Genomic DNA, 25,378 nt, shown 5'->3' on the forward strand with positions numbered 1-25,378 from the left:
GTTTTCGAAGGCTCTGTTTGGGATTTTCCCTTCAAATATCGCTTGTCCAAAATTTCTGCTTTGTGGTAAGGGAAATTATTTAGAGCTAATATATTCAAACACACAAGGACTGCAATGTGATCTTGCGTGGTTAAAAACACAACCTTCGGGCAAAAAGGAAGAAGGCTGATCTCTTCCGCAAGTCCAGCCGAGTAGAGCATCTCCCGCAAGTCTCTTGCCTCCCGCAAGGCTTTTGGGGATGGCTCTGCGGGCCTTAATCACCGATCGCTCTTGAGATGGGAATTAAAACCCTCGGTTGGCGCAATCGCTGGTGGAAAAAATACACCGAGGGCAGGAAGGGGCCAAGCGGAACTGCTTGGAAGCGTCGTTGATTTCGATGGGAGAAGCAGACCTACTTAGATATCTCCGCTGAGATCGACTGCAACTTGAAATCTGAAAGTCTCCAGGCGGGATTAAAATCTACAGAGCATCAGGGTTTTTTTTGCTCCAGAGTAATCAAGCCTAAATTTGCCGAACTACCCTCGGATTGCCCCCCACAATGTATTCACCCTGAAGAAGGGCGAGAAGCCCCTTTGCTGCTTTCCTGGGCCACCCCAGCCTCGATCAGCAGGAAAGTCGGCAGGAGAATCCGAAATCAACAGGCTGGATTTCCCTCTCCCGCCCCGATCTCGCAAAGGCGCGGCGGGGAAAGAGTTGCGTACAGTTTCGTGTGACTATTTGGTTGGTCTCTTGGGAAGTTTTCTGCCTGCCAGTTTTCGTTAAGAATACCAAGATAGTATTATTTCAAATAGGTAAAACCACTAGGAGCGGGGCGTCGCCGTCTCCTCGCCCGAGGGAAAGAAGGGAGGCTGGCAAGACCACAGGCACGATTTGCGCCAAGCGGGATCCTCGCCTTTAATCCAGACTAGAGCGCTTCGGAGCCTGCAAACCGCTCCAGTCCAAGACGACGCAAGTTTCGGGGCTGAAGGGGAGCCGCGGCCGCGGGAGGAGAAAAGCGGCTCGGTCCATCCACGCCGATTCTGCCTGTTCGAGACGCCGAAACCTGTCCCGTTCGTTCGCCTCGGCTCCACGCAGGCGGCGCCATCTTCAGCCTACTTTTGAGTAAAATCTGAAAGACCTAAATTGTGATAATGACGACGACAATAAGACGTAGTAGTAGTAGTAGTAGTAGTAGTAGTAGTAGTAGTAGTAGTAGTAAGTAGTAAAAGTTAAAAAGTGTTGGTAGGTGCTTGAAGTCTGCATTTCAGGAACTAGTGTGGGCAAGCGACCTGAGTTATTTTAAAACCCTTCGCTTGGAAATTCAAACCAAGAAGAGAGAAAATGAAACGGCCGACCGTAAAATCACGTCTTTTGACTTGAAAGGACAGTTTTTCGTCCTGCGGTTAATACTTTTGTCCTTACTCGGCAAAAACGCCCGTTTTCCTTCGTGTCGGATGGAGTATGAAAGCGAAAAGGACATAGGGATCCTGTCGGCGTGAATTCGGTGTGTTCCCTGCCTAACACATCAGCAGGTTATGTGCGCATTCTGAATGTCACTGTTTTATTTCGCAAAGTTAAGCGAGGCCAGAACAATGAAAGGGAAATTATGTGTGTGTGTCTGTGTGTGTGTGTCTGTGTGTGTGTGTATTTCCAAGCCTAAAAGTAAACCTCCAAGTCTCCTTCACCACGAAGATTTCGAGACCTTCCCAAAGGCGAGAAAGTTTTCCCTTTTCTTTGCTCTCCCTTTCCATAAATCGTAGAAGTTACTCAATTGGAGAAGCCCGCCCCCCCTTTCTCTCCTGACACATCCACGCCTTATTTCCCCCCCCCTCAAATCGAAGACATGAGCCCCAGGGTCTTTCCTCGGGAAATAAGTCCCACTGAATTCAACGTGGCTTACTTCCCAGGAAGCGCGCGGAGGATTGAGGCTCGAGTCGGCTTTCCCCGCCTCTGCAATCCGGAGGCGCAGAAGACCTTCTCTCTAAGCGCGCATTCTCACGAGGCGGCGAGGGAGGGTTGCTGCGGCGAGCTCAGCCGAGCACGTCCCCCCCCCCACCCTCCACCAACCTATGAGTCACCTGCCTCGATTAGCATAGCGTCCACGTGATGACTCCGAGCCCTCTTCAGCTGGCGGCGGCGCCTTTTTGGAGTGAGCGAGGACGCCAACGAGTGGCGGGCACCGACGGACGCAAGAGGCACCTCCTTGTTCCGCTTGTCGGTCCCGTTGCAAAACGCCACCCCCACCCGCCATCAGTGGGGATTCTTCCATCCCCCGCCTGCAATCTTTGCGCCCCGGCCCTCCTCCACCACAGTTGCCTGGAAGAAGCAGGTTTCTGATGGGACAGGAGCGAGCAGAGCAGCGTTTGCTCCGCCATCCAGAAGAGTTGGGCAAAGGCGCAGGGGCTGCTGCTGCAGCCCCGCTGTCAACCCGCTCGAAATTCTCCTTGGCGCCAGTGTTTTGCTCCGCGATTGCCTTAGAGACACGTACAATGACAGTGGGATGCGCGGAAGAAGAGCCCGCTGGATTTTGTTTGAAATGGCTGAAGAGTAAAGGAAGAGTAAAGGAGGAGGGGGCTTCGTTTCCCCGAGGTCCAGCGCGCCCCCCGCCGCCCCTATTTCCCGGCCTCTCTTGCGCTGTGAAGGGAGTTTCTCCCCATTGTTCGCTGGGAGGGGGCTCGTACGGAATCTGCGCGCAGAAGCCCCCGCCCCCAGATATGGGCAGGCTCAGAGAAAAAACGGGGCGGGGGGGGGGTCCGTCTCGTTAAACCAAAAAAACAGCCAGATTATCCAGGATCGCAGAAGTATTCCGCTCCAGCCACCCACCCACTCACCCACCCCGTCCCTTCGCGAAGGTGCCAAACGGGGGGGGGGGTCGGGCGGCAGTGTCAGCGGCGAGTCAAAAGCCGGGGCGGCCTAGCTTGAACGGGGGAGGCGGCGGCGGATGGCGCCGGGGGGGGGAGGGAAGGGGCTGACTTGTCTCTCTTGCGCCTGCTTTGGTTTGGCTCAAACTTTCTGACAGGCGACCTAATTATGAAATCCCAGCCTTCTGCTCACATCACCACAAAGGGGGGAGAAGGGGGGGGGAACCCAAACCGCAAGTGAAGTTTGGTGTCTTGTCTTTTATTGTTTCAGGAGGGCACAAGGCAAAAACGGGGTGGGTGTGGGTGGGTGGGGGCTCCCTTTTCTCCGACTCCTGCAGATCCTCGCGGTCCTCTCGCCGACTATTCAGGGAAGGGGCAGAAGCCGGATCTTCGGCGGCCTTTCCCGCTTTCCATTCCGTCTTCTTCCCCCCCCTTTTGAATTCGTCTTACGCCTTTCCCTCTGTTTTAATAAGAGCCGAATCCAATGGGCGCCTCCGGTCTACGGACGCTCCATCTGCAGCTGCCCTTATTCCAGCCCGTTCCTTCGTCTGCACAAGGCGGGCGCCGCTTCCACGAACTTCGAAGGCGGCACCAACAGGGCTAGGAAACTCTTTTATCAGAGCGCCCTCCGATTCGTGCCCGCCCTTCTCAGCCCGCCACGCCACCACAGGCCACGGGGTGCACTCCGAGACCGAGCCCCGGTATTATGGATCGGCCGGGGGCGGGCGGGGGGGCAAAGAGGGTAGAAGCGAAGGCGAATGGAATAGCGTAGCGCAGGCCCCAAAGGGTAGGAAACTCTAGGGAGCCCCCAAACTCCCAGCAAGGCTCCAGTTCCACGTCTCTCTCTCCCCCCCCACCTCCCGCTTGCCTCTCTCGCTCTCCCCCCTCCCCATTCCCTCTCTGCCCCCCTCCCCTCCGCTAAAGTGCACCGCTCCAGCTTGGAAGGGTTGCAAATCCGGCGGCACAGAAGGTGGCATTTCTCCAGTCTTGGGAGAATCTCTTTCCAAATCCAGCAGCCGCTCCAGTAAAACGCGATCCAAGCGGGGAGGGAAGCTCGGCAAGACTAGACGCGGGGAGCTCGGGGGCCGCGGTGCCTGCCTTCCCGCCTGCCCTTTCAGCGCCGGGCGAAGTTCTGGGGTCTTTGGGGGGGGCAGTCGCGCTTTGCCCAAGTTGCTCCCGTCCGCACCTCCACGGACTCCGCCGCCGCCTCCCTTCCGCTCGCTCGTTCGCTCTTCGGCTTCGGGCCCTCCTCGCTGAGCTCCACGTGGTGCCTCTTTTCGCCGCTGCCTCATCCGCCGCCTCCAGCTCCACTCCTGCCGCAGCAAGAAGCCTGAATGGTTTGCGGAGAGGGGACTTCGCTGCCCTCCACCCCCGGCGGGGCTTTGCTTTTCGCTTTTATTCTTTTTATTTTTTAACCCCGAGGGAAAAACAAACAAACCACAAGTATTTATGTGCGCGCATATATATGGGATTCTGACCGTTGCCCCAAATCTCATCGCCATCACGGTACGTGCCGTGGAAATCAATAATTTCCTCTCTTATTAATACTTTCCCTCCAAAGCAGCGGCGGACAATCACGCCTTTGTGCTCGGGCTGCCAGAGCGGCCGCCGCTGCCGCCGCCTCTTCCTCCTCCTCCTCCAGTGGTTTCGACTTTGGAAAGTAATAAGCAAGCCGAGAAGCTCATTCGGGGCAGCCTCGGAGATGAGGGCGTGGGCTTTAATTAATGTCTTAATTGTGGAGGTGGCAGAGAGGAGGAGGAGGAGGAGGAGGTAGCCGTGGAAAGGTGTGAGCGTCGCGCGGCCGGGTCGGGGAGCTGCCGCGCTCTCGGTGGGTCGGGCGCTGTTTCGCCTTCGAGCGGGAAAAGGGAATGGGCTGGGGAGGGGGTTGAATCCCGGAGACCCCCCTCCCCTCCTTCGCACAGCCACGATCCCGACCGGCGCCAGGCGCATCGGCGAGTTAAGCTTAAAAGTTCCGGCGCACCACACGCCCCTCGCCCGCCAGAGACCGGGTCCGTTTAAGCACCCTTTAGGCGTCTTTAACCCCTTTCCCCTTCCGACTTCTTCCTCCATCTGACTTTGAGAACTGCGCTTTCTGCTACACCCTCCCCTCCCCGAACGTTTCGGTGATCCGCGGCAGCTGCACCCCAACAATCCGTCCCTCAATGTTCCTTGAAGTTTCCTTACTCAGAGTAGAGGCTGCCAGGGATTTAGGCATGTGCCGGGTGGGGTAGGGTGTGGCGGGGGGCACCCATCCTCCCGTTATTATTTATTGTACGTGCCACACTACACAGCAATTGCGAAACCAAAGTCCCTGTCCGAAGGCGCTTAGGATTCCTCTCCAGCCGTTCCCAAGGGACGGACCGGGGCCTCCCCGGGGAGGGTGTGTCCGTGAGAAAAGACACGAAGGGGCCCCTCGACCACAACGTCTCCCCTCCAGCGCTGCAGGGGTTTCTGAGCCACTAACAATGGATTTGCACGAGGCAGGGGCGACGATTTAACTTTCTCGAACCGCTTTGGAACTGGGCAGAGCGGCGGCCCGAAGATCTTGAGATCTGAAACTGTGGCAGCCTCAGGAGCGACGGTGGGGGTGTGGGGTGGTTAGTCAATTCCGGGACTGTCTCCTGGGGCAAATCGAGGGTTTGACTTCTAATCATTTGCGCCCCTCTTTGCGCCGAATGAAAAAGTAAAGGGGTCTTTAAATAAAATGGAAGCGGAGTGGGCGGGGAGAGAAAAACAGACGGGCGTTTGTTTGCGCGCTGCACCTTGGAGCTTTTAAGGCGAAATTGTGTGTGTGTGTGTGTGTTTGTGTTTAAGGAGATCAGCCAAGAATCGACGCATCTCAAAAAAAAGAAAAGAAAAAGGAAGGGGGTTCCCTAATGAGACGCATTACAAGCTGGGAGAATTTCTTGCGCTCCGAGGGATGAATGGAAAGCCGAAAGCGCCGGTGGCTGGAGGACCGAGAGTGCCACACTTCTCATTACGAAGAGGCTTGTTCTTGGTTCTCCAGGCCGGTGGTGGCTGGTTCCTTTTCGTCTGCAGAAGAGAGCCTGGCTACTGGGTTGGTGGCAGCGGGTTTTGAGGGGAGCTTTCAGAAAGATGTCTCTTAAAGCAGCCGGGTGGAGATCTTTCTGTAGCTTCTTTTCCCCCCGCAACGATTCTATTCCGCCCCAAAAGGCCAGCTGGGGAAAGGGGTGGCTCCAACCTGGCTCTCTGCTTCCTAGGGAAAAGAGGGGAGGCCTCTGACCGCGATGAACGACTAAATTAAAATCTTCCTCATTCCCTCTTTGGAAGGGAGAAAGTCAATTGCCTTCTTCTTCTCCCGGATTCTGACGGAGGAGGAGGTCGGCCAGGCCGGCTCGTTGGAGAGAGTGATTGAGCCTGTGAAAGGGTGGCTGGGTGGACAGAATGCTTCTAGGAAAGGCTCCTGGGTATTTTGTGGTATTCTGGGTCAATTAAAAGCAGGCAAAACATTCCCCCAAATGAAAGGAAAACAACAAAACCAAAACATTAGCCTGCCTTTTGGTAAAAGTCTCTTTCTCCTTTGTTGCCCCCACTCCATGAAGTCTCTGGGCCAGGCAAACTGGAGGGAGCAGCTTTTGCCCCCCAGCTCATGCGCCCTGCACAGGCCTGCTAAACAGAGAAGGGCAAGGATAGTTTTCAGCTTTTCATTGTGTTGAAATTCAGATGGCAAAATAGATTTGTTTGCCTTTCCCATCTTAACTCATGAGGAAATGGTCTCCCTGGCTTGTAATTGTCCAGGAAGTCACTTTCGTGGGCTGAAGAACAATGGGGGCCATGAACCAAATGGTGACTTTCTGTTTGCTATGGGAAAGATTTCACAGGCAGCTCACCTTCACCTTGAAGATGGAAAGCATGTGGCAATGACCAAGCCATTATGAAATAGTTAGCATTTTTGGTAGTGGATTAAAAGATTATACAGGAGGAAACTAAATATCCTGGGAGAGAAATGGTGCTCATTTGAATGAATGAGTGAGTAAATGCAGCATCTGATCTTCCCCTAATCTTACCAGTGGAACAAGATGGTAAAAAATCTCTCCTATTTTCATAGGAAAAATGTTTTGCTGCTTTTTGATTAGGCTACCCGAGCAATTGGTGAAGCCTGCAAAATAACAGCAAAGTGAATGTCATCTCTGTACGAAATGCCTTGTAAGCTACAGCAGTTGAATGATCAAATTTTATTATCATTATTATTATTACTCCTATCCCATAGTTATAGACTTGGGTACTGACTGAAAACAGAACTTTTACATTCACCTAGTGCAGCATCATTTCCATTATTGTTAATATCAACATTCTGATTGATTAATGAGTGTTGGTAGTTAAACAGCGCAGGCTATTTGCTAGTAAAAACACTGCCAACAAAATGCAGTTCAAATATAATGTGTGAATTGCAGAAGGACTTGCTCTACAGCCTGTTGGTGCAAAAATAGAAGACATTTACTCCTTTTGATGATGAATGTCAGTAAATGTGAAATGGTAGCAGACTTTCTGTGGAATCTAACTTATGATTTTGAAATAAACCATCTAGGCCTGATTTGTCCTGCAACCTTTTAAACCTGAGCAGAGCTTAATTGGATGTTGTTGTTTTTTTAAAGGAAACAAAAAAGAATATCACTGTAAGAGAGTGCCAAAAAAGGAACCACCATTTGTTCATTCAGGGTTAGATGGAATTTTCAGGCTAATTCTAGAGGGAATATTAATGTTTGGTTTTTGCTAGATCTAAAATCGGTGGGACAGGGCATAGTATAATATACTCAGTTTTAATTATGGCATGTATTTTGAACTTACATTGAACACTGTTGTGATGAGAATTTGCATGCACGTCATTCTGGGAGACTGGAAAAAAGTTTGGATAGCATAGTGCTATCTCTTTTGGAAGAAAAGGGTGATAGATTATCCGTGGATGATTGTGTTAGATAAGATAAAGGATATGAAGTGATTCTATGATAGGGATAGTTAAGCTGGTGTTCTGATAGTCTAGAAAGTTAAGCATCACCCTCCAGGCCTTCCGCAAAGCCCTTAAAACCTGGCTGTTCCGACAGGCCTGGGGCTAAAGAGCTTTTGCCCCCCCCTCGAATGGTATGGTTGTTGTGTGCTTTTTAAATTGTGTATTGTTCTGTTCGTCTTTTTTATCCCTTATCTGTACCCCCTTATCTGTACCCCCTTCCCTGACTTGGATTGTGAGCCACCCTGAGTCCCCTTGGGGGGGGGGAAGGGCGGCATATAAATGCAATAAATTCAATTCAATTCAATCAGTTTTGATTGCTGCTGGGGCTTATGGAATTGTACTCATGCAACACTGGAGGAATTAGTAGACTGCCCCCCTCACCCATTATTCATTGGTATGTTTATAGTCACTTAATTTTGTGTATAATATTTGTACTATCTGCAGAGAACAAAAGACTCTTATAGTTTTTTATTGTTTTAACTGGAAAATAGACTTTTCACATCCAAAAAGGGTCCTCTTCTCATGGAAGTTATATGCTTTTCTTGTGCTGATAAAAAGTAATTGGGGGTGATTTTGAGCTGGAAAAAAAATGACAGAGAAGAATTGAACAACCCCATCTCTGCTTCTAGTCATGCTGTGGCCTTCAGTTCTTGGATTTCATTAAAAATGAGATTACCTGTAGCTCTTCCACAGACTTAGTTGGACCTTCTTTTGGGGTTGATGAGTTCTTGGTGCTGTTGTTTTTAATTTGTTACTGTTAGTTCAGTGTTCTGCAGTTCACACAGAAAGCAAGGCTTACTTGGAAGTTCAGGAATAATCATTGCCTGATGCCTAACTAGCAACATCTTCGCCTACACTTTTCATTTCAACCTGCTGGGAAGTAAGAGAGCCAGAATGGCCTGGGAAAAAAGACAGCACTTTGAATTGAAACCTGCAAATGAACGTTTATTTCTAAAGAAATAAACTGCATGCTTCTTTACAAGAAAGGACACCATGGCGGAGAGCAGAAGAAAAGGGGTTAGAGATGCAGATTGTTCAGAGGCCTGGCAGAGTTCAGAATCTTTCTTCAAGAAGAGGCTAGAAGGTTTTGCCAGCTGCAACAGCAGCTGCTCTGGTCCTGAGGAAGCATGCAAAGCACTGCAGTTACTCAGTCCTGTTTTACACAAAGTCATAATTAAGATTCATCAGGTTTAATGGACTTATTTCTAAGTCAGTGTGTGGATCTCAGGGTGAGCGCTGGGGGGAAAAGCCTGAGTAAGTGGATAGTTTCTTTAAAGCCACATTTTGTAATTTTAAAACTGGAGCATCTGAATTCAGCTTCTGCTTATATATGTATGTAGTTAAGGGCTGGTTCTAAAGAAGGAAAAGCTTTGCCTTCCTAACAGGCATGCAGATTGTTGCCAGTTCCAGGGCAAGAAGGAAGCCCCTCGCCTCTATAAATCACAAAAGTTTATTTTTAAGTCCATTCCCCTTTGGCAAAAAATAGTTTTTTGGGCACAATCCAATTAAAGAATGTAAGTATGAAGCAGACTCTGAAAATGGTGTAGAAAATTTGGGAATAGACTGGGTTTAAAAAAATAAGACGGTAACGTCATTTTATTTTAATCCTTTCTAGAAAGATGAATTGGACGATTAGTGACTACCTAATACAGACCAAAGAAGAGAAGAATTGATGGATGTGGTCTTAGGTATTAATAGTTTCAAATGGACCAGAGTCAAAGGAAGATTATTAAGCACTCCTAGCCATGGGACACTTTCACTTTTAAAAAGTGTAGGTTTTATCTCATGAAATAGAAGGGTTATGGAGGTTATATTTTAAAAAAAAATACATGCAAACTCACTATTGTCCATTAAAGCTCATGCTTCAATAGGTTAGGAAGACCGTACTGGGTGTAGTGAATAGTTTGCATCACCCAGTTACCCTACCCCCTTTCACGTTCTTCACTCACCAAGGTGGGTGGGAATTCTTTTGTTTATAGGAGGTATACCCACAGAAGAACCCTAAAAGTGGTTGGAAGGATTAGAATCAGGATGACTATTCGTACAATTAAATCCCTAAACTAAAACAAGGCTATTTTTTAAAACTCCTAAGAGATTTATTTCCACAAATTCCTAATCTGATGGTTCTTAATCTAGGTCCACTTTTCCTTGATCTAAATGAAGATATGTGCGATCTAGTGAATCTGCATTCCTGATTCAGGCATGTCAATTTTCAACCTTTTTCAAGGTGTCTGATCATGTTGTCCTCCATGCTTCCACACTCAATATTATGTAGGCCCATTTCAATAATATAGCACACTGCCTCCCACTTTTTTGAGCCAGAATGCCTAATTTCATGCTGAAACTCGACTACAGTTTTGATTCTAGGTAGTTTCTGCATGTTGCGTGGCAATCTGTTCAGGCTAAACTAGTTGCATGTAGCTCTGCTTCGTTCTTTTTTGCTGGCGGATCAGCAAGGCTGTTTTCTGGGCCCAGTTTTCACCATGGACCCTTTCTATGGCCATTGTCCTTGTCTCTTGTTATCGCTTCTTATTTTGGGCCTATGGAATATGTGTCGATAGAGAAGAGAAAAACATTGACAATACTCAAGAATAAATTGTTTGGTAAGGCAGATGCTCATCAAGCCTACTAATTTGTCATGGTACAAATAACAACTATTAAACATTATTTCCTCTGATAGAAATTACATGCCATTCTAGATAACTTGCTAGTAAATGTTGCTTTCTTAGCATGATTTTGGATGGTTTTAAAATAAAGTAGCCGGAGAATTTTTTTTTTTTGTGCTGTGTTCTTGTCACCTGTCAGTTTAATATTGTTTATATGGGGCTTCATTTTTCAGTGTGATTCATTTTATATTTGTGTATTTGATTTTGTTAACACGGAGAAATATTAAGTTACAGAGAGCAGACATAGGCAGATGCAACAGAAGACTGGACTCAAGGTGCTGAGATGGTGGGGAGGATTCAGTGAAAGAAAATAGTTGTTCTAAATGAAAATAATGGTGAAAACAATTAGATCAAAGTCAGCTTGGTTCCTGTGAAACAATCTAGCATGCTTGTTTGCTATTCATTTTCAGAACTGAATTTTTTGCAAGCCCTTTTTACTTGCTGTACACAAGGCTCTTCAAAAGACTTGCAGAGACCTGGATATTTAACACAGTGGAAAACCTCACCACCACCCCTCCCACATCTCTTGGCAATATTTTAGCAACCAGCAGTTTGGAGAATACTAGCGACTTTTTGTGTAGCAGCTTCTAGACAGAAAGAGCTTCTAGCAAACCCACTCTTTGTTTCTTAACCATAAGAGTCTGCTTGTGGTGGTGGAATCAGCTTTGGGGGAAAAAGAAGGTAGTTGATTTTCCATTCTTGTTTTTTTTAAATAAACCAACATTATGAATTTTGGAATTGATTCGTGGCAGCAAAAAGTATCACTTCCACTTTATAGGAGAGAAAAATGATATTATTTTAAATAAGAAATAGTATCTATTATTTTAAAAGTGAATAAAGTGTGTGTGTGTGTGTTTGTGTGTGTGTGTGCATATGCAAATGTATATTTATTAATAAAATACTCAGGGTTATATATTTGTATAGCTTACTTATAATGTTTTTGTTACTATTTCTACTTTTTTAATTTGAATATTTGAAGTACTGCAAATAGATTTTTACAAAATAACTGATCTGTTCATTTCGTATTTGAAATTCTGGTTTATGCCGAGGACTTTGTTTTTTACTGACAGTATTCTAGATTTATTCTGCGGTAGCTATAGTATATTGTACTCTGTTTCCAAACCGTCTCTCTTCTTTTCTCGGACTTGTATGCATAACTCTTTCTGACCAAATATTTTGGTTTAGAATTATTCTCTCTACTACTTTGGAAACAAAAGTTTATAATTTAGAGAGAGAGAGAGAGAGAGAGATAGAAAGAGAGAGAAAGAATCAGCATTAACAATACACAAAAACCTAGAAAACCCGAAACTGAAGGGCACCAATCCACCAAGAAATTTTCTTCTGCCAGCTATGTGAAAATAAAGGAGCAATTCGAAAGAGCATATTGTACTTCATGGCAAGCATGGAACAACTTGTGTAGTAAGACTTTTAAGGGTTATAACTTAGAAAAGCAATTTGCTCATTTTAGACAAGAGGGAGTCTACTAACAGCAAATATTGATGCTAGCACAAGTCATGGGTAGAAATATTGAAAAGTCGTTATAAATTAGATACCTTAGCCATATTTCGTCACAGTTGCGGTTGTTTAGAGCACAGGGAGACATCAAGCTTGCTGGAATGTGAGTACTGAATTTCTTAATGCTTACAAAATTATCTAGTTAGTAATTTGTATGGCAAGGAAATGAACAATTATTCTGAAAAAAAAAAGGCCCAGAAACTTTATTGATATGAAAGATCTTGGAAACATTTGGATGAATATGGATAGGATGTGACTGCCGTTGACCATGAGATTTTTCACTAGGGCAAAAATTATATTTTGGGAAAACGTAAAAATATGGGCATGGAGATCTAGTAATAAACTTGCATTATTTGGTTTATTTTTAAAAGTCTTACTTTTGGAGAATGGAAACATCTATTACTAGTCAAGTGTTTTTTTTTTTAAACCCTGAATTTAAATTAAAAAAACAACAACAACTAATGAATGCTATTCTTTAAAAAATATTTTTGGATTCACTAAATAGGGTCTGTTGGTCTAGAGCTCAGCCAGAGATTGGGGTGTGTGAGGGTGTTGGGTGGGTAATGAAAGGAAGAATAATGATTTCAGCAAACCCAATCTTTTAAACATAATCAGCAAGTATTGTTCAAAAAGTATTTGGATGACGAGGTCTTATAACATATTAGGCCAACTGCCATATTTCAACTGAAGCTCATAATAATAGCGATGGGCCCATTTCTTCTTCTTGAGTGCCATAGTTTTGGTCTTTAATGGTCGTTTGTGTTCTCTGTTGCAAGTGAAAGTCAGGTGAATAGAGTAAATATCAGGCTGAAATGCAGGGAAGGAAGAAGAAATGAAACTGCACGATTTTCAACTAGGAGGGTCTTCCAAAAAATGAAGAGTGGACGTGTAACCATAGACCAGTGCTAACCAAGGTACTCTGGGTCAATTTTGGCATTTTTCTATCCTGGTGCTTTTACTGAGTCCAACATTCAGATTCTCACTTAGTAAGCTAACATTTGAACAGAGGTCTTTTAGTAGCCGGCACGCTAACTAATTATAATTTAATTATAAATTTATAGATTGATTACAAAATTAAATTCTGAAATCATTTGAGGCCTTATTAAATCAAAAATCAAATTTAAATGTACTTTTTAAAACAAGTATGAAGAACATTTATTTTAAACTCGGGCGAGGTGTCAGGAATTAGACTCAAGACTGACCTTACAAAAACGGCATTGATCATAATCCTGGCAACCCAAATGTTTTGAATCTTTTAACTTCTACAGGGGAGGTTTAAAGAAGTGGGCGATCTGCTTCTCACCATATGAAGATATTTAACTGGATGGATAATGCATGTATCTTAAGTCGTTGGGCCAAAGGCCCCATTAATCCGTATCCAAATACCTGTCTTCATTTTCCCTCAAATTGAGCCCATTTGAATAAATTTGTAGGAAAATTTACATCAGCTGAACTGTGGTGCAAACACACACACACACACACACCCACACACATCAACTAGTGAAAATTATTTCATTATCTAGTTTAAAAAAGAAAAATTATTTTTCTCTCTCCCCTCCACTCACCCCCCCCCCAAAAGTATAATTAGGACAATAACAAAGATAATACTTTTAGGGAAATATTGTTTCAAAACTCCACGTAAGGGTGTACTGTTCACATAGAACATTACAACATAACTCCATTTTGTGCTTATCAATGAAATCCTGTACAATGTAGAAAATAACCAAATGAAGGAAGTAAAACCTCCTGCAACAATCAATTTGGAACTCTCTGTTTGCTTTAGCCATAGTAGAGGCATCCCTAATAATTAATCTAGAATATTCACTGTAAAGTCAAGAACTTCCTCAATAAAATCAGCAAATTGAACTATAATGAAGCGTGGGCATAAGTCTATTTGACTTATGTTCTTGATTTTAACCTGACATTTGCAGTTGGCATCCTTAATGTGTGTGTGTTTTGTTGCTTTGGAGGTAGAGATTAGATGTATTGTCTTTGGAAAAAAATATAATGTAGTTAGATGGCAAAGAGTTAAGAGGAGAATTACTAATTAAACACGTTAGGAAAATTGGAGAGAGATGTGGTTGCAAAGACCATTGGATCTACTCTGTGAACATGGTTGCTTTTAACAGGAAATGTATCTTCAGCCACAAAATTTAGAGATTTGTCTTTTTGACAAATATTTGAAAAGCGGTCAGATTTGGATCTCAGAATCCAAATTCAATTCCCATGCCAAATTTGCATATATAGAATTACGACATGTGAAATGTGTGCCAAAGATCATTCTTATATGAAGAATTTTTTTAAAAAAAATGTTTTTGTAAACCTTTGATCACTTAAACAAACTACAGTACTTAAAATTTAGATCAGAAGAATCAAAACTAGATTTATGGGAGAAAAACTGACAGGCCTCCTCCGTTCAATAAGACTGGACAGTCATCCATTCTTAAATTCAATGTTATGAAAAATTAATTGATTACTGAAAAATCCCTTCTCATCCCTGCATTTTGAGTATTTGATACACCTTCAGTATTTAAGCATTTGATCATACAGCTTTCGGGACACATTTGTGTATGACTGTTTTGGGGAAATACTGTTCCGAATTAAAATGTTAGGGAGAACCCTTAATTGTGCTCTCTCTCAACAGGTGTTAAAGGTATAAAGAACTAAATCGTAAGAGTCACTTGTAGAACACTGCTATTTCCATTTCCCAATTTTAAAAATAGTGTGAAGGTGATTTGTGCTTGTATTTGTATTTGTATTTTATTATTTGTATGCCGCCCTTCTCCGGGAGGACTCAGGGCGGCGAACAATTCAAGGGGGAAAAAAGGGGGAACATAAAAAACAAAATACAAATAATAAAAGTAAACAACAGTCGCACAACCATACATGTCGAGAGGGGAGGGAACTCATCACCCCCAGGCCTGCCGGCAAAGCCAGGTTTTGACGGCTTTTCGGAAGGCCTGGAGAGAGGTGAGGGTCCGAATCCCTGCGGGGAGTTCATTCCAGAGGGCCGGAGCCGCCACAGAGAAGGCCCTCCCCCGGGTAGTGGCCAGGTGGCATTGGCTGGTAGATGGAACCCGGAGGAGGCCGACCCTGTGCAATCTAATGGGTCTGTGGGAGGTAATTGGCAGCAGGCGGTCTCTCAAGTACCCAGGTCCAATACCATGAAGGGCTTTATAAGTTACAACTAGCACCTTGAAGCGTATCCGGAGACTGATCGGTAACCAGTGCAGCTCACGGAGGATAGGTGTAACGTGGGTGTACCGAGGTGCACCCACAATCGCTTGCACGGCTGCATTCTGGACGAGCTGAAGTCTCAGAATACTCTTCAAGGGCTGCCCCATGTAGAGCGCATTGCAGTAGTAATGCATTATATTGCTTATAATCTTGAAGCAGAGAGAATATAAAATAAAGAATCACAACGCTGGCCTTCCCGCAGCAGTTGTACACCTTGGAGAAACAAAAATTCCTTCATGCCTCCTACAAGAAGGAAATACTGTAAAGTTATTTTTGTCCTTCTGCAGATTCTTACCCCATGCTTTGTTCATCTGATCATCTGACAAACAAATAAACAAAAACAAAAATCTTAGGAAGAGGAGCTGCAAAGCTGTCAAGCATCTTTCCCTTTAAAAGGCCTTTTCATCAGGATGTTGGTGGCAGGATGAAGCCAGAGTTTGTAGATAACCACATACAGATTCAACAAAGCTTCCAATTTGTCAAAAGAACAGAAAGGCCTGCTTGGCTCCATTCTGAAACGAACTGCAAGGGAGCCCAGCGGGGAAGGAAAATAAATCTCAGTTCTCAAAACAAATTGGCAGCGTGTAGTTGCACCTGTCCAGAACCAGTTCACAGGTCTCCTTAGATGGAAATGCACCAGTAGCTTATTCTATGACAGATGAGTTGCCCATCATTGGCTTCTTGACCCTGTGGTCAAGAATGCTTAGGTAGAACATACTTTCCTAGTCCTCAGCAATGCTGCACTTTGTAAAGAATGCAGGGACTCCTGTCTCAATTCTGTGCCACATAGGATGTTCCTCAACGTGTGCCATTTAAGCTATAGCAATAGCAGTTAGACTTATATACCGCTTCATAGGGCTTTCAGCCCTCTCTAAGCGGTTTACAGAGTCAGCATATCGCCCCCAACAACAATCTGGGTCCTCATTTCACCCACCTCGGAAGGATGGAAGGCTGAGTCAACCTTGAGCCGGTGAGATTTGAACCGCCGAACTGCAGAACTGCAGTCAGCTGAAGTAGCCTGTAGTGCTGCATTTAACCACTGTGCCACCTCGGCTCCCATCTGCCCGTTGAACTGGTTCTCGGGTATATGACGGGCTCCTCCATCTAGAAGTATCCCTGAAAGAATAGTAGAATCAGAGTTCCATCTTTCCATTGTGGCACTGATAAGGGATAATTTAAAAATCTTGTAGTCTTGCTTCCTTTGTCTGGCTATTTCTTGTTGTATTTTGACGTTATTCCCTTACTCCCCCTGTCTTGCTCATGAAAGGTTTCCTAAAAATAACATTAGGAAAGGAGGCAGGAGGAGAGAGGAGGGCTGGAATATTTTCCATATGTTGGGCTGTGGGATGAGGCTGATTTCAGGTTCCCTTTTCGCTCCAGTATAGAATCTGGCTCACACAATTAAGGGGGGGGGGGGTTGTGCCGCCAAGTGATAGACTGTAAAGTTGTGAATCAGTGCTGTCTTTTAAAATTCGAAACAGCAGTGATGTAATGCAGAAGGGCATTCTTTTTCATAAATAGAATATTAGCAGATCCATAGTTTGTTTGTAGTGTCACTTCTCACACAAAGAATTCTTAGATTTACCCATTACATTCTTCCAATTAACTGTCTTGCTGAGAAAGTTGGGCAAAGCATATGTGTGATGGGATAGGTACAGCAGGTGGCCATTAATGCATGTTGAAATTCAGTCTCTTCGGTGGAATTGGTTTCTATGAGCCTTTTTTTCTTTCCTTTATCTTTTGGGGAGCAATCTAAAACGACTGAAATGTTCTCTCGCACCCTCACAGTTGTAAAATTGCATCTTTCATTCAAGGAGCTGTGAAGCACGAACATTTGAAACAATGCACTGTCTAGGGCTAGCGCTGTGATCAGAAGGGAGGAGTTTCCATTGGCGAGATTATACTTTTCCCTTGAAAGATTCAGGTGGTCTGATCCCGAACATTTTCCAGAATAAATAAAATGGTCGCGTTTGAGCTGGCTTTTCTGATGGCAGCAGCTAAATTATGTTAATGTTAGGGTGCTATGTGCTGTGATTATATTTCAATCTGATTACCTGTTTTAATTGTTTTTTTTGGGGGGGGGTATTGTCATGGGTCCAGAACCTTTAGGATCATTCAAGCAAAGGGGGTGGGGGTGGGGGGAAGGCAAGCAGAATGAAATTGTTCTTATTAGCATTTTGACTGGGTGATTGTTTTGCAGAAGATTTAGACGGCAGATTAATAAAGTAGAGAAGATGCTGATACTTACTATAGCCAAAATGCAAGATTCTGTGTTCTGATAACTTGAGCAGGAACTAAATTTGCTCTTCTAAAGTTCTCCGTAATTTTTTTTTAATTAAAATTTTAATTCACTACCATCTGAATATTATTATAGCTTTTGTTGAATATTGATCAGTTTTTGTGAGCATGCAGGTAAGTAAATAGTAGCTGCTAAGCATAATTATTTTTACGGGCATCTCCTTTCCTGTTTAGATGATCTTGAGAACAGGTAGTCCTCAACTTACAACCAGGTGCTTAGCAATGGTTGGAAGTTACACTGAAAAGGGGACTTAGGATCCAGATTTGGTTCTGATGCTTGGGCCTCTTTTGCAGTCACATGACCAAATTTCAAGCACTTGGCAATATGGCTGCATTTCCATGCAGCAGCATCCCATGGTCATGTAACCATATACTATTTATTTATTTATTAAATTCATGTGCCGTCCCCTCTCACCAAAAAGATGATTCTGGATTTAATGATGGTTCTGCTGTCTTCTGGTTTGGAACAAAGCTGCACCCACAGTGAACCATCGACTTAACAACTACCATGTTTGCTTAACAGCTGCCATGCTCACTTAATGACTGCTGCAAAATAGGTAATCAATTTAAGAGAGTCATGTGACTGACCTGCTTTCCCATTGTAAGAAGCAGATACAGAGGTGGGTTCCTACCAGTTTGCACCTGTTCGGTAGAACCGGTTCGTCAAATCTACCGAATTGGTTAGAAGAGGTTCCACCAGTGGACCCGGAAAGCAGGCCACGCCTACAAAAGAGGTTCCAGAATTTTTTGAAACCCACCACTGGTGGGTGTGTAAGGTCCGCAGTTATCTACTCATTAATAATGATCTAGTACTATTTCCTTATACATTTTAGGGACCTTTCTTTACATAACTGGTGTTTTTTTCCATACTTTTGGATTTCTAATTTCTGTTTCCTTTAGTTGGCAATTGCTAAAACCAATCCCACGTGAAAAAGTATTCAAAGCCTTCTTGATTTGAATTGTCAATTTATTTATTCCTGCACATTGTAATATTTATTCATTTACATATCTCTGTTTTTCCACTGTTGTGCAAACACAATTCCAGCAGCTGATAACATGTGTAAAATTAAATATATGTTATACTCCCTTTCAAATAGCCAACAAAATATTTCTGGTTTTAATTCCATATCTTGCTTTACAATTGCTTCTAACCACTAACTTCTGAATAGCTACTTGGACCGACCTAAGTACTAATTCATAATTTCATATCCGGTCACATGGGCGGCAAGACACTCCCATAAAGGAGGCCACACCCACAGAGTAGGTTCCAACAATTTTTGAAACCCACCACTGGGCAGATACCATTATAGTTGTATGTTAATGACTATCTGTAATATCATACAGCATTCATCTGTGGTAATTCGACGTGAAAAGATGGAGAATTATCTGTCAGAATAAAGCAATCTTTCTTAGTGTTTAGATTGGCGTATATAGGGCGAGCACCTTGGAATTTTCCTGAGTTGAACCACCGTGTCAGTGATATGAGATGTGGCAGCTGTGTGGAGTTTCAAAATTCAGCCTTGTTGCAATCATTTTAAGGTTACCCCAATGTTTCTTGCCGTCGACAGCACCACTGCATATGTGAGCTGTGTCCCACTATCAGAGATCTGGTTATTAATCTTGGTCAAATAATGTTGGTCTTCTATCTTTGATGCGCGCGAATGTTCTGAGATTTCTTTTGAAGTGCCCTAGAGAATTGGACTAACTGTATAGGAAACCACAGCAGGGTAGATTCTGGGGATGAAATAATTTACCTTGTTGAAGCATTTTCAGTAACAAAGTAATGGACTGAAGGAACAGATGTAATTATGGAAATTTGATGGCATAGAATGAAAGGGAACACAATAGATAGTTGAATTAATTCTAACTTGCATTTGGAGGTAATTTCACATTAAAAAAAAAAACTAGGCAGCCCATTGACCCCTCGGGTCGTCCTTTCAGAGATATTTCCTTCTCAGATTCCTCAATGCCTTCAACAATCACAGAGTTTATAATGTTTGCTGCCTTCACTGGAAAAACTGGGATACATTCAGAGGATGTACCTGCCTTGGAATTAGCCCACGGCGAACTGTATAGCAGAGTCAAACATCACCCCAGGAAAGGTTTTATGACATTTTGTATTATGTGATAAATTGCTTTATGATAAATTTTATGTCATAAGATCTTTATAAAATTTGCCAGGGTTTAATAGTATTTAAATAAGATGTGGCCTCCAAAATGCTGATGCATTTTATTCATTTGCAAAGAGTTACTGAGGAGGTGCCTGAACCAATATTACTTAACTGATGACGTAATTCTTGAGTTTTGTACCTGTAAGTTACAAAAGTGCCACTGGAATCTCTTACATCTCAGTATTTTAACTGCTTTTAGATTCGTTGGACTAAAAGATGTCCAAGCTCTCCCCCAGCTCCGTTATTCTGTTATTAAGAGTTGGTTTTACATTTTACTCATTCTTCTCTCATTTCTTTTTTCGCTCCATTGTATAAAAAACAGTAACAACAACAACAAAAAAATATTTTCATTTTCAATGAACCAATCAATTATGTTGCTGCCTTTTTCATGTTCTGGCAGTTCCCTCCTAATGTCTATCTGCTACAGCCAGCGTTCTCCTACTTAGCTCTAACTATTCATACTTAAGAAAGGCTGATAGAGTGACTTTCAGCCCTCTCAAATTGCTAACATGGGATCTGAATGGAGAGAAAGATTTAGAACTGCTTATCAGTTCTGCTCAGGGCCTTATCCCCAACAGGCTGAAAGGACTATATGGTACAGAAATTTGGAACCAATAAGCATGATATCCAGATTGGCCCCATATGAAAACTCCAATAGCCCGTCAATTGCTCTCCAACCTCTTATATCAGCAAAAGTTCCCACAAACCAATAGTAAGGCCCAGTGGTGGGTTTCAAAAATTGTTCGAACCGGAAGCATTATTTCTAGGCACAAATGGAGGAATAACTGTAGCAGGAAAGTTTGCAATAAGAGTGTGAGTGTGCATTTATGTGTGTGTGCACATGCACCCTTTAATTGGTGCAAAGGCCAAATGTGAAATGTATTGATGGCCATTTATCGCAATAATAGTTCAGCAATTTATTTTTCTCCCAACTCTGCTTTAAACTTTCTCAGGGCTTCTTCTGGGCCAATGATATATGGAAGACAGGATGTGGTGTAAAATAATCCCTCATCTCAGCAAGAAGAGCATGTTTTTATGTGTGTTTCATTTAATGTGAAGAGTTCTAGCTTTATATCAGGATGTGCATTTCCCCCAATTTCTTTGGTGATTTAACAGTACTCCTCCATCTTCTCAGTTTGAGTTATTTGGCCTGTATGTGACCAGATTTGCCTTAGATCAGTGTTTCTCAACCTTGGCCACTTGAAGATGTCCGGACTTCAACTCCTAGAATTCCCCAGCCAGCATTCGCTGGCTGGGGAATTCTAGGAGTTAAAGTCCGGACATCTTCAAGTGGCCAAGGTTGAGAAACACTGCCTTAGATGCTTAGAAAATCTAAATAATCAACAGAAACCTTGCTATCAATTTGAGGTTCTGTCAGTAAAGTAAATTTTTTTTTAATATGGATCTAGTGGAGGCTTCTTAGAATGGCTTAGAGCAGGGCTGTCAAACTTATGGCATGTGCCATGTGCTGGCCACACCAGCCCCCGGTTTAGCGAAAGGTTAAAAAAACCAATACGTCACGTGATGACGACATGGCGATGTGAGTTTGACACTGCTAGCTTAGAGGTATTAAATTGGCTGATGATTTTCAACAGTTACATCTTTTTTTCATTCCTGGAAGTGTGATAAACTGACCATAAACCATGATAATAACATTGGATTATCAAAGGAATTGCCAAAGCGGCTTAAAAGAAAATACTTCCTTGAGGGTTTTCCTATCCTCTGCTCAGAGCATTCTTAGATTTCCAAATGAACCTGACAGGTCACCATGGCAGAAGCGGGAAGGAAACATGTTTGGTGCTTTTCCTGGTGTTTGTTTGTTGGTTTTAGAATTTGTTTTTTAAAAAATATCTTCCATTGTAAGTAATGGGAAAGAATAAATTTAAGCCAGCTTGAGAGGAGGTCTAATTTTACCCAGTATGGTATTTAAAAATGTGGCAGAGTGTCAGAAGGGTTTAAGATCCTCTGAATTGGGATCCTTGGCAGTTTTCTGCCATGACCCCTTTGGGGGTCTTTCAAGAGTTGGGATTTTTTGATGTCTCGTCAAAATGACCAGAGAGTTGAAGAAATGGATTTAGGTAAAAGTGGGATAACAGAAATAAGATGGTAAAAGCAAAAGAGACTTGAACAATTGGAATTATCTGAACCATTCTACTAGTTCAGGCAGTGAGCTGAATGATTAAAACAATTAGATCCAATCTTATATTTATTTATAGAGCCGAGGTGGTGCAGTGGTTAAATGCAGCACTGCAGGCTACTTCAGCTGACTGCAGTTCCACAGTTCGGCTGTTCAAATCTCACCAGCTCAGGATTGACTCAGCCTTCCATCCTTCCGAGGTGGGTAAAATGAGGACCCGGATTGTTGTTGGGGGCAATATGCTGACTCTGTAAACCGCTTAGAGAGGGCTGAAAGCCCTATGAAGCGGTATATAAGTCTAACTGCTATTGCTATTGCTATTAAATGAGCAAGAAACACAGTATGTGGTGGTAAGGAGCTAGTATGTTTCTATGAAAAGCTTATATACAGAATTTCAGGTGATGTAAATCATTTGTTTTCTTTTTTCCTGTCAATATAAACCAAATTTAGTGTTATTGGGGGGGGGGAATGATATTTTCGAGATTATCTTTCTGCTTGAAGCAAAGCCCATCTTAACCCTGAGAAACCAACATTTTAAATGTCTTGCTCCATGCACCAATTTCTGCTTTTATTCAACTCTTTTAAAATGCTGTCCCAAGTAAAATGCCCCATACATTTTGAGCTTCGCTTTCTTTCCATTCTTGCTGCAACTTTCTACCATTGTGTTAAACTGTGTGTTTTAAGCAGAAAAGAAAGTGCTTGAGCCCAGTAATCATTTTAGTTGCTACCCTGTTTCCCCCAAAAATAAGACCTCTCCAGATAATAAGCCCAATCGGGCTTTTGAGCGCATGCGCTAAAATAAACCCTCTCCTGAAAATATTGCAACGTAGCAGCATCCATGAGGTGGCCACGCTCGCCTCTTCCTGCACCGCAAAAACAATAAGACCTCCCCGAAATAAGGCCAAGTGTTTATTTTGGGAGAGTCAAAAGAAAATAAGACCCTGTCTTATTTTTGGGGAAACACGGTATTTCTTACAACTCTTCCAGCATTCTTTTTTATACTAGATGGCTTGAGCTGTATGCCATATTTCAAAGGATAGTGGTACCATGGTTTATATATAACATTGGCACTTTATTTTCAATCCTTCAATTATAGATATCTTGGAAATTTTCCTGCTACGTGGTGATCTGACACTTTAAGGCTCCACTATTTTTTTTTCCTTGATAGTAAATATTTAGGTAATGTAGAGATTATGCTCCTTCTGACGATGCAATAGCAATAGCAATAGCAGTTAGACTTATATACCGCTTCATAGGGCTTTCAGCCCTCTCTAAGCAGTTTACAGAGTCAGCATATCGCCCCCACAGTCTGGGTCCTCATTTCACCCACCTCGGAAGGATGGAAGGCTGAGTCAACCTTGAGCCGGTGAGATTAGAACCGCTGAACTGCAGATAACAGTCAGCTGAAGTGGCCTGCAGTACTGCACCCTAACCACTGCGCCACCTCGGCTCATTAGAACTGGTGGCCAGCAAGCCATCCTAGCTCTCTTGGGTGATTATAGAAAGCAGTTTTTAATCTGGCTTCTCAAATAGCTTCTGGGATAGAAACTGCCTTCCTTATGTTACGCAGAGATGAGTAACCCGCAGATCAGATGTGGCCTAGATTTATAACTCTGAGGACTTCACTGCTGAAACACAACCAGATCAGCAATTTTAACAAGACAATCACTGGAAAAATGTATAAGTGTTTAGATGGCTTTACACTTCCAAAACAGCATGAAAACCAAGTGTTCTTATTTTTGCAATTCCCAGATATATTCATTGCATTCCTTTTAGTCCCCAGTGCTTTAAAAGAGTATAATATTTTCCCTGCCATTGTACTATTTTTGCGCTGGAGGGAATGTATGTGTGGAGTAAGAAACTCCCACTTTTCCTGGCCCTTTGGGGGATTTTGATACCATTGAAGGGGGGGGGGGGCAAATGCTGAAATTTATTTTTGAGAGTCAACTGCTAAATGCATTAAACAACAAGCATAAAGCCTTCCTGGATAGTGATCCATTGTCAAGAGCATCTGCTTTCTTAAAAAATGAGATTGACCATTTCAATTCATACGTATATAAAGCTAGCACAGGGTTAATGCCATGAGCCCTCGATAGGGGATCCCTTTGAATGGCAACTTTTCCAGAATGCCAGTAATAACAATATTAGGTTCAGAAATCCCTCCGGGATTGGGCGGCCTATAACTCCAATAAATTAAATTAAATTAAATTAGTTTCCGGCCATAATTCAAATATTCAATATGACAAATTGGAGATGGGGAATCTGTGGCCTTCTCATATCACTGAACCAACACTGGCTAGTTACATATGGAGTTGGAACTCAACAATGCCTGGAGGACAGAAGCTCCCTAGAGGAGGCCTAAGAGATACGGATCGTGTTACTTAAATAATATGCCCTCCTCGGTATTTTACACATAAAACAAGTTTAAAGTAAGATAGTCACGGGCCTTCTTGGTTCTCATATTTTTAGCTTTTAAAAATGCCAATACAGTAACCTTTTACAGAGAAGATAACTTTACTGGTTTTGGGAAAAGACTGATAATTTACAGCATTGGTCTTTTGGATGCCATTATTAAAATGAAAGGAAGAAACTATGAATGTTGTATTATGTAAACCAGTGGTTCCCAAACTTGGCAACTTTAAGACTTGTGGACTTCAACTCCCAGAATTCTCCAGTCCACAAGTCTTAAAGTTGCCAAGTTTGGGAACCACTGATGTAAACTAAAGTCCTAAATGAAATTGCATACCTGTCACAGGTATACAGTGGCCTGCTTTATTGCTGTTCTTTTATATGTTAACTTTGCTATATAGCAATAGCAATAGCAGTAGATTTATATACCGCTTCATAGGCCTTTCAGGCCTCTCTAAGCGGTTTACAGAGAGTCAGCATATTGCCCCCAACAATCTGGGTCCTCATTTTACCCACCTCGGAAGGATGGAAGGCTGAGTCAACCCTGAGCCGGTGAGATTTGAACCGCTGAACTGCTGATCTAGCAGTAGCCTGCAGTGCTGCATTTAACCACTGCGCCACCTTGGCTCTATATGATAATATGCTCTCATTTGTTTGTCTGTTTTTTTGCTTTCAACGGCAGTTCCAGTTTTAGGACTTGTACTGGAACCCCCTGTGAAGGATCTGAAGCTTACTGAAACAAATACTGAATAGCAATCTAAATGATTTTAAAAATCAGTCCAAAAATGCAAATTAATGATTATTGAAAATGTTTCTCCTGTTGGAGAAGCCTCTCAGTAGTCTTACTTGCACAGAAGATGTATATCATTGTGAATTAGATTGTTCCCAGGGCATTCCCAGATGTATGAACTTCAATCTCCAGATTCCCCCACTCAGCACTGTTGAGAATTCTAAGCATTAAAATGCTCACATCTGAAGGGCGCCTACATTGGGGAAAGTGGGATTAAGCTTTTGAAATATTTCCAGCTATTTTGGAAATACCAGCTTTTGAATCAAAGGCCAAATAAAGGCAATGATTAAATTAGACGCACTTTGGAAATAACCTTTTGCCATTTTGACACCCCTATTCTAGTATC

General features: G+C 43.2%; 1 protein-coding gene across 2 annotated transcripts in view; it reads left to right on the forward strand.

The window, feature by feature from the left end:
* The first annotated feature begins 4,158 nt into the window (after nucleotides 1-4,158).
* The window catches only part of NFIX (nuclear factor I X), a 289,130-nt gene continuing 267,910 nt past the window's right edge, over nucleotides 4,159-25,378 (forward strand). The window contains exon 1 of one of the 2 annotated variants that reach the window (XM_087711023.1): nucleotides 4,159-4,346. The gene's annotated coding sequence lies outside the window, so the exon portion shown is untranslated. Of the gene's footprint in view, nucleotides 4,347-11,036; nucleotides 11,157-25,378 lie in introns of those variants that run through there. The other variant, XM_087711024.1, reaches the window with a different exon arrangement.

This window comes from Thamnophis sirtalis, unplaced genomic scaffold, assembly GCF_051295495.1.
Source record: "Thamnophis sirtalis isolate CommonGarterSnake01/CBP01778 unplaced genomic scaffold, rThaSir2_p1.2 scaffold_3, whole genome shotgun sequence".
Taxonomy (NCBI): Eukaryota; Metazoa; Chordata; class Lepidosauria; order Squamata; family Natricidae; genus Thamnophis; species Thamnophis sirtalis.